This window comes from Salvelinus alpinus, chromosome 7, assembly GCF_045679555.1.
Source record: "Salvelinus alpinus chromosome 7, SLU_Salpinus.1, whole genome shotgun sequence".
In the NCBI taxonomy this organism is placed as follows: Eukaryota; Metazoa; Chordata; class Actinopteri; order Salmoniformes; family Salmonidae; genus Salvelinus; species Salvelinus alpinus.
Genome location: NC_092092.1, coordinates 33,881,046 through 33,888,989, shown reverse-complemented (window position 1 = coordinate 33,888,989; position 7,944 = coordinate 33,881,046).

The window sequence follows — 7,944 nt, the reverse complement described above, 5'->3', positions numbered from 1 at the left end:
ATTTGAACCCAGAGATTTGGGTTAGAGGTCAAACTATGACATCACTGAACAAAGGACAAAAATCCAAGGAAATACCAGAGGAGAGTGCCATCTAGTGTTTCCCAATGTAACTGCTGTAAAATGGCAGGGTGAGAGAGGGAGCAGAGTGTAAACGGCTTCAAGCTGCTTGCTTAGCAAGACCATATTGGTGCAAACTCGGGACCTCTGTCTTGCTAGCGCACACGACCGTTCTTCTGAAGAGTCACGCGAAAAGCTGGTTATTCGCTGGCGCAAGTGGGGACCCTTCAGGCGGAGGAGTAAGTGTCACACATCCCCATGTGCTACATTCACCCCTCAAACTTACTCAACTGCGACCCCAGCGTTAAGCTAAGCGCAGCTGTAGATCCGTGTCACGGCACCACTATAAAAGACAAGCTACTTGCTTAGTGAGTACCACTTACTCCAGATTTAGCCCATACTTCCGAACTCTGGACCTCTGCCTTGCCAGCACACATGACCACCCTCCTGAAGTGTCTTACTAGTCGGCGCCACACGAAAAGCAAGCTGATGCAAGTGGGGACACTTCAGGCTGAGGAGTAAGTTTCTCACAACTCCATGCGCTACAAGAACAGTACCTATAAACACCAGCAGACGGCAGCAAAATACAGCTTCTTTAAGTTGTATTTTATTGGGATCTCTTTTAAATTATAATACAATCACATTTTCACATATAACACACTGTTACTAACAACAGACATAATACACTGACATGTTGACCAGATAAATATTCTAGTCTAGTCTGAAAATACATGTTAGTTCCTTCATCTACCATAGTCCTGCACAATCTTCCAATTTATTATATTTATATGGTTCTAAAGTATTGTTTGAATATATATATTGAAACGTTTCTGGTTTTCTCAGATAAATTGTTCAATTTCTTTATTGCTCTGAATCGAAATGTTATTTTGCCTATTTCTCTTTTCTGCCAAGATAACAAATACAGTAAATGTTGGACAACCTATTCCTTGTATTGATTAAATGTCTGTCTCTTACCAACTGAATACTGTTGTGAATGGGGTTTGGCCGTTTTAAATGGTGTACATTTTATTTCACAATTAACTTGTTGATTGATGACCACCCAAGAACATTCTGCATTTCTACAACAAAATAATCATATCTCCACCTTAAAATAATTATTGCTGCTTTGTTCTGTCTAATCTCACATGCTGATGCATTTCCCCAGACGACAGAACAGTAGTTCACCTGACTCTCAATTAATGCTTGGGTTGTTTGTTTAAGAATCTTTCCCGGTAAATATTTAGCTATCCTTCTGATCATGCATGCAGTTTTATTTGTTTATATTTGACATAGATTAGTTATTTGAGGCGACCATGATAAGCAGTTGTCTATCTGCACTCCTAGTAGTTTGGTTTCTGCCACTTCCTCAATTTGTACTCCCTCCATGCTTAATCACATCCCATGTTGTGCTGGCCTTTTCCTCGTGGAATAGACCAACATAATCTTGGTTCAAAACAAATTTGTTCTGGCAAACTCACTCCCTGATATTTCCCAGATCTACTTGTAGAGCTTGCTATACCTGTTGAACCGATTTGTCTTGCTGTATAAATTGTAGTATCATCTGCAAATATAGTAGCTTGAGTTTTGGATAAGGAAGGTCATTAGTATATATTAAGTAAAAAAGTGGCCCAAGGTAGCTGCCCTGTGGTATTCCACAGTTTAAAGCATGAGGGGAAGAAAATGACCCATTGATATAAGTGGACTGTTTCCTGTCAGTTAGATATGACTATACCCAATTCCATACTGCCTCCTTAAACCCATAATGCAATCATTTTGTCAAATTATTTCATAATCTACTAAATCAAATGCTGCACTAACATCTAAAAATAGTACACCCACAAACCTGCCATTATCCCTAGTATTGAGCCACTCATCAGTCATGTCAACCAACGCAGTGGTAGAGGAATGGTTTTTGCGATACGCATGCTGATTGGCTGTGGTCAGATCATTCTTGTCCATGTTCTGTCATATCTGTCTACTCACAATACCCTCCAATATCTTAGTGAGTGAAGGGAGTAGACTGATTGTTCGACTATTGGCAGGAGTAATGGGTTCTTTCCTGTTTTTATGGATTGGACACAGCTTAGCATGCTTCCATACATTTGGAAATTGCCCCTTTTCCAGTGACTAATTAAATATGTATTTCAGTGAAGCTGCAATCTGGTGAGCAGCATAGAATAACAAAATTGTCCATAAGATCATAACCTATAGATTTACTATTGGGTAATGACTTCAATAGGTTTAACACCTCCTCTATAGGTTTTCTTGCGCATAATATGATCATCAATCCATTGGACAATAGCTCACCTCAGTGAGCACTCAATAATACATTCTGTAGTGTGATTTAAATCATCCTCTACATAAATCAGCTCCCAGGGTACAGCAGCCAAATAACTTTGAAATTGCTCATGATTACATTTTTTTATTATTATCTTGACCAGAATCCTTTTTACATGGTTATGGTCACAATATTATAGTCTGTCCAGACCACTGGCATTGATCTGGCCTTTAAGCATTGCAATAGTATATTACTGTCACGTTCCTGACCTGTTTTCTGTTTAGTTTTGTGTGTTAGTTGGTCAGGACGTGAGTTTGGGTGGGCATTCTATGTTGTCTGTTTCTATGTTGGTTTAGGGTTGCCTGGTATGGCTCTCAATTGGAGGCAGGTGTTTGGCGTTCCTCTAATTGAGAGTCATATTTAGGTAGGCTGTTCACAATGTTTGTTGGTGGGTGGTTGTCTCCTGTGTCTGTGTCGATGTTTGCACCATACGGGACTGTTTACGGTTTGTTCATTTCATGTAGTCTGTTCCTGTTCATTTCGTTCTTCACGTTGTATGTAAGTTCGTTGTTCAGGTCTGTCTACTTTCGTTTTGTTATTTTGTATCATTTTCAAGTATAGTTCGTTTTCGTGTTTGTTCGTTTTGTTTATTTAATAAATCATTCATGTCATTTCAACGCGCTGCACCTTGGTTCAATCCCTGCTCCTCCTCTTCGGATGAAGAGGAGGAGGACCGCCGTTACAGAACCACCCACCAATCCAGAGCCAAGCAGCGTAATTTGGAGCAACGGGCAAGTATACAGGACTTGTGGAGTTGGGAGCAAATATTTAACGGAGAAGGACCATGGGCTAAAGTAAATCACCGTCCATGGGAACAGCTGGAGGCAGCTCGGAGAGCGGAGGAAAATAGAGAGAGGAACCGGCTTTATGAGGGGACGCGTCTTGCACGGAAGCCCGAAAAGCCCGTGAGTAACTCCCAAAAATTTCTTGGGGGGGGGCTAAGGGGTAGTGGGCCAAGGGCAGGTAGGAGACCTGCGCCCACTTCCCAGGCTAACCGTGGAGAGCGGGAGTACGGGCAGACACCGTGTTACGCAGTAGAGCGCACGGTGTCTCCTGTACGTGTGCATAGCCCTCCCCGCCCCAGCCTAGTACCTACAGTGCCTACACTACGCACTAGGCTACCAGTGCGTTTCCAGAGCCCTGTTCCTCCTCCACGCACTCTCCCTATAGTGCGTGTATCCAGTTCGGTGCCTCCAGTTCCGGCCCCACGCACTAAGCCACCTGTGCGTCTCCTAAGTCCTGTACACACTGTCACTTCTCCCCGTACTAGTCCTGAGGTGCGTGCCCTCAGCCCGGTGCCACCAGTGCCGGTACCACGCACCAGGTATAGAGTACGCTTTGAGAGTCCAGTGTGCCCTGTCCCTGCTCCCCGCACTAGTATGAAGGTGCGTGTCCTTAGCCCGGTGCCTCCAGTTCCGGCACCACGCACCAGGTCTACAGTGCGCCTTATCCGGCCAGAGCCATCCGTCTACCCAGCGCCATCTGAGCCATCCGTCTACCCAGCGCCATCTGAGCCCTCCGTCTCTCCAGCGCCATCTGAGCCATCCGTCTCCCCAGCGCCATCTGAGCCATCCGTCTCCCCAGCGCCATCTGAGCCATCCGTCTCCCCAGCGCCGTCTGAGCCGCCCGTCTGCAATGAGCCTGCAAAGCCGCCCGTCTGCAATGAGCCTGCAAAGCCGCCCGTCTGCAATGAGCCTGCAAAGCCGCCCGTCTGCCATGAGCCTGCAAAGCCGCCCGTCTGCCATGAGCCTACAGAGCCGTCCGCCAGACAGGAGCCGCTAGAGCCGCCCGCCAGACAGGAGCCGCTAGAGCCGTCCGTCAGACAGGGTCTGCCAGAGCCGCCAACCAGACAGGATCTGCCAGAGCCGCCAACCAGACAGGATCTGCCAGAGCCGCCAGCCAGACAGGATCTGCCAGAGCCGCCAGCCAGACAGGATCTGCCAGAGCCGCCAGCCAGACAGGATCTGCCAGAGCCGCCAGCCAGACAGGATCTGCCAGAGCCGCCAGCGAGCCATGAGCAGCCAGAGCCGTCAGCGAGCCATGAGCAGCCAGAGCCGTCAGAGAGCCATGAGCGTCCAGAGCCGTCAGAGAGCCATGAGCGTCCAGAGCCGTCAGAGAGCCATGAGCGTCCAGAGCCGTCAGCCTGCCATGAGCGTCCAGAGCCGTCAGCGAGCCATGAGCAGCCAGAGCCGTCAGCGAGCCATGAGCAGCCAGAGCCGTCAGCGAGCCATGAGCAGCCAGAGCCGTCAGAGAGCCATGAGCAGCCAGAGCCGTCAGCCAGCCATGAGCGTCCAGAGCCGTCAGCCAGCCATGAGCGTCCAGAGCCGTCAGCCTGCCATGAGCGTCCAGAGCCGTCAGCCTGCCATGAGCGTCCAGAGCCGTCAGCCTGCCATGAGCGTCCAGAGCCGTCAGCCTGCCATGAGCGTCCAGAGCCGTCAGCCTGCCATGAGCGTCCAGAGCCGTCAGCCTGCCATGAGCGTCCAGAGCCGTCAGTCAGCCATGAGCTGTCCCTCAGCCAGAAGCGGCTAGTAATTCAGAACTGCCCCTCAGTCCAGAGCTGTCTCTCTGTCCGGAGCTGCCCTTCAGTCCGGAGTTGCCCCTCTATCCTGAGCTACCTCTTTATCCTGAGCTACCTCTCTCTCCTAAGCTATCCCTCTGTCCTGAGCTATCCCTATGTCCTGAGCTACCTTGTCCCAGAGCTGTCCTTGATTCTGGTGTTGCCCCTAAATTTAGGTGGGGTTATTTGGAGGGTGGTCATTGTGGGGAGGATACGGAAGCGGGGATTGATTATGGTGGGGTGGGAACCACGCCCGGAGCCTAAGCCACCACCGTGGTCAGATGCCCACCCAGACCCTCCCCTGGACTTTTTGGTGATGCGTTCGGAGTACGCATCTTGAGGGGGGGGTTATGTCACGTTCCTGACCTGTTTTCTGTTTAGTTTTGTGTGTTAGTTGGTCAGGACGTGAGTTTGGGTGGGCATTCTATGTTGTCTGTTTCTATGTTGGTTTAGGGTTGCCTGGTATGGCTCTCAATTGGAGGCAGGTGTTTGGCGTTCCTCTAATTGAGAGTCATATTTAGGTAGGCTGTTCACAATGTTTGTTGGTGGGTGGTTGTCTCCTGTGTCTGTGTCGATGTTTGCACCATACGGGACTGTTTACGGTTTGTTCATTTCATGTAGTCTGTTCCTGTTCATTTCGTTCTTCACGTTGTATGTAAGTTCGTTGTTCAGGTCTGTCTACTTTCGTTTTGTTATTTTGTATCATTTTCAAGTATAGTTCGTTTTCGTGTTTGTTCGTTTTGTTTATTTAATAAATCATTCATGTCATTTCAACGCGCTGCACCTTGGTTCAATCCCTGCTCCTCCTCTTCGGATGAAGAGGAGGAGGACCGCCGTTACAATTACAGAAGATCAGATTAATGCGCGTGTCCGAACGGTGACCCAACTTAGTTGATCATCTAGTAGTGTCATTAACCATTTGTTTCTCATTCATTTAGTTATATTTGAATTATTCTGATCCTTCCAATTTTTTATTTAAATCACCCAAGATAAATACATCTCTGTTACTATCTGTGGCCTGGTCAAACCCAGTGCATGAGTCATCCAGATAAGACACCTTGGAGCTAGGTGGTCTGTACACATCCTACCAATATGGGTGCCTGGTGAGGCAGATGTACTTGAGCCCATAGTGCCTCTACTTGACATGCATTAAGGTCATCCCTCCTCTTAAAAGGTATATGATTCTGAATGTACAATGCTACACCACCACCATTCCTATTCAAATCAAACTTTATTTGTCACATGTGCCGAATACAACAAGTGAAATGCTTACTTACAAGCCCGTAACCAACAGTGCAGTTCAAGAAGAGTTAAGAAAATATTTACCAAATTAAAAAATAATAAAAAGTAATACAATAACGAGGCTATATACAGGGAGTGCAGGTACCGAGTCAGTGTGCAGGGGTAGAGGTAGAGGTCAATGTAATAGTCCGGTGGCCATTTTATTAATTGTTCAGCTGTCTTATGGCTTGGGGGTAGAAGCTGTTTAGGAGCCTTTTGGTCCTAGACTTGGCGCTCCGGTACCGCTTGCCAAGAAAACAATCTATGACCAGGGTGACTGGAGTCTGACAATTTTATGGGCTTTCCTCTGACACCGCCTGGTATAGAGGTCCTGGATGGCAGGGCCAAATCCTAACTTTTACTTATGTCAAATTTCCCCTTAAGTCTCCCAGTGACATTAATGCATGCAACGGAGGTTAGGATTTGTCCTAGTGACTTTGACAGTACTGGTGGTCTTTAAAAAGCAGCTCCTCTGTCAGATGTCAAACTGTATACAATAATTTGGGGGTGCTTATATGTATCCTGTTACACACTCGTACAAGTGTAATGGAAATGTGTTTCTTGCATATCCCAACTATGGCACTCTCAGGGAGTGGGGTCACGGCCAGGGTCACCATTGTCCTGCGCCCCGGGAGCCATTGGTGTTAACAAGTTGCATGGACTCACTCTGTGTGTAATAAGTGTTTAACATGATTTTTGAATGACTACCTCATCTCTGTAACCCATATATGCAATGATCTGTAAGGTCCCTCAGTCGAGCAGTGAATTTCAAACACAGATTCAACCACAAAGACCACAGAGGTTTTCCAATGCCTAGCGAAGGAGGGCACCTATTGGTAGAGGGGTTAAAATAAAGAGCAGACTTTGACTATCCCTTTGAGCATGGTGAAGTTATTACTAATTACACTTTGGATGGTGTATCAATACACCCAGTCACTACAAAGATACAGGCGTCCTTCCTAACTCAGTTGCTGGAGAGGAAGTAAACCACTCAGGATTTCACCATGAGGCCGATGGTGACTTTAAAACAGTTAGAGTTTAATGGCTGTAATAGGAGAAAACTGAGGATGAATCGATGTCATTGTAGTAAATCAACAATACTAAGCTAATTGACAGAGTGAAAAGGAAACCTGTAGAGAATAAAACATATTTCAAAACATGCATCTTGTTTGCAACAAGGTACTAAAGTAATACAAAAGCAATTCACTGAATATAGTTTTGTTTATTTATTTTACCTTTATTTAACCAGGTAGGCCAGTTGAGAACAAGTTCTCATTTACAACTGCAACCTGGCCAAGATTAAGCAAAGCAGTGCAACAAAATTAAACAGTTACACAAACAAACGTACAGTCAATAACACAATAGAAAAAATCAATGTACAGTGTGTGCAAATGTAGAAGAGTAGGGAGGTAGGCAATAAATAGGCCATAGAGGCAAAATAATTACAATTTAGCATTAACACTGGTATGATGGATGTGCAGATGATGATGTGCAAGTAGAGATAATGGGGTGCAAAAGTGCAAGAGGGTCAGTAATAATATGGGGGCGAGGTAGTTGGGTGTGCTATTTACAAATTGGCCATGTACAGGTACAGTGATCGGTAAGCTGCTCTGACAGCTGATGCTTAAAGTTAGAGAGGGAGATATTAGACTCCAGCTCCAGTGATTTTTGCAATTCGTTCCAGTCATTGGCAGCAGAGAACTGGAAGGCA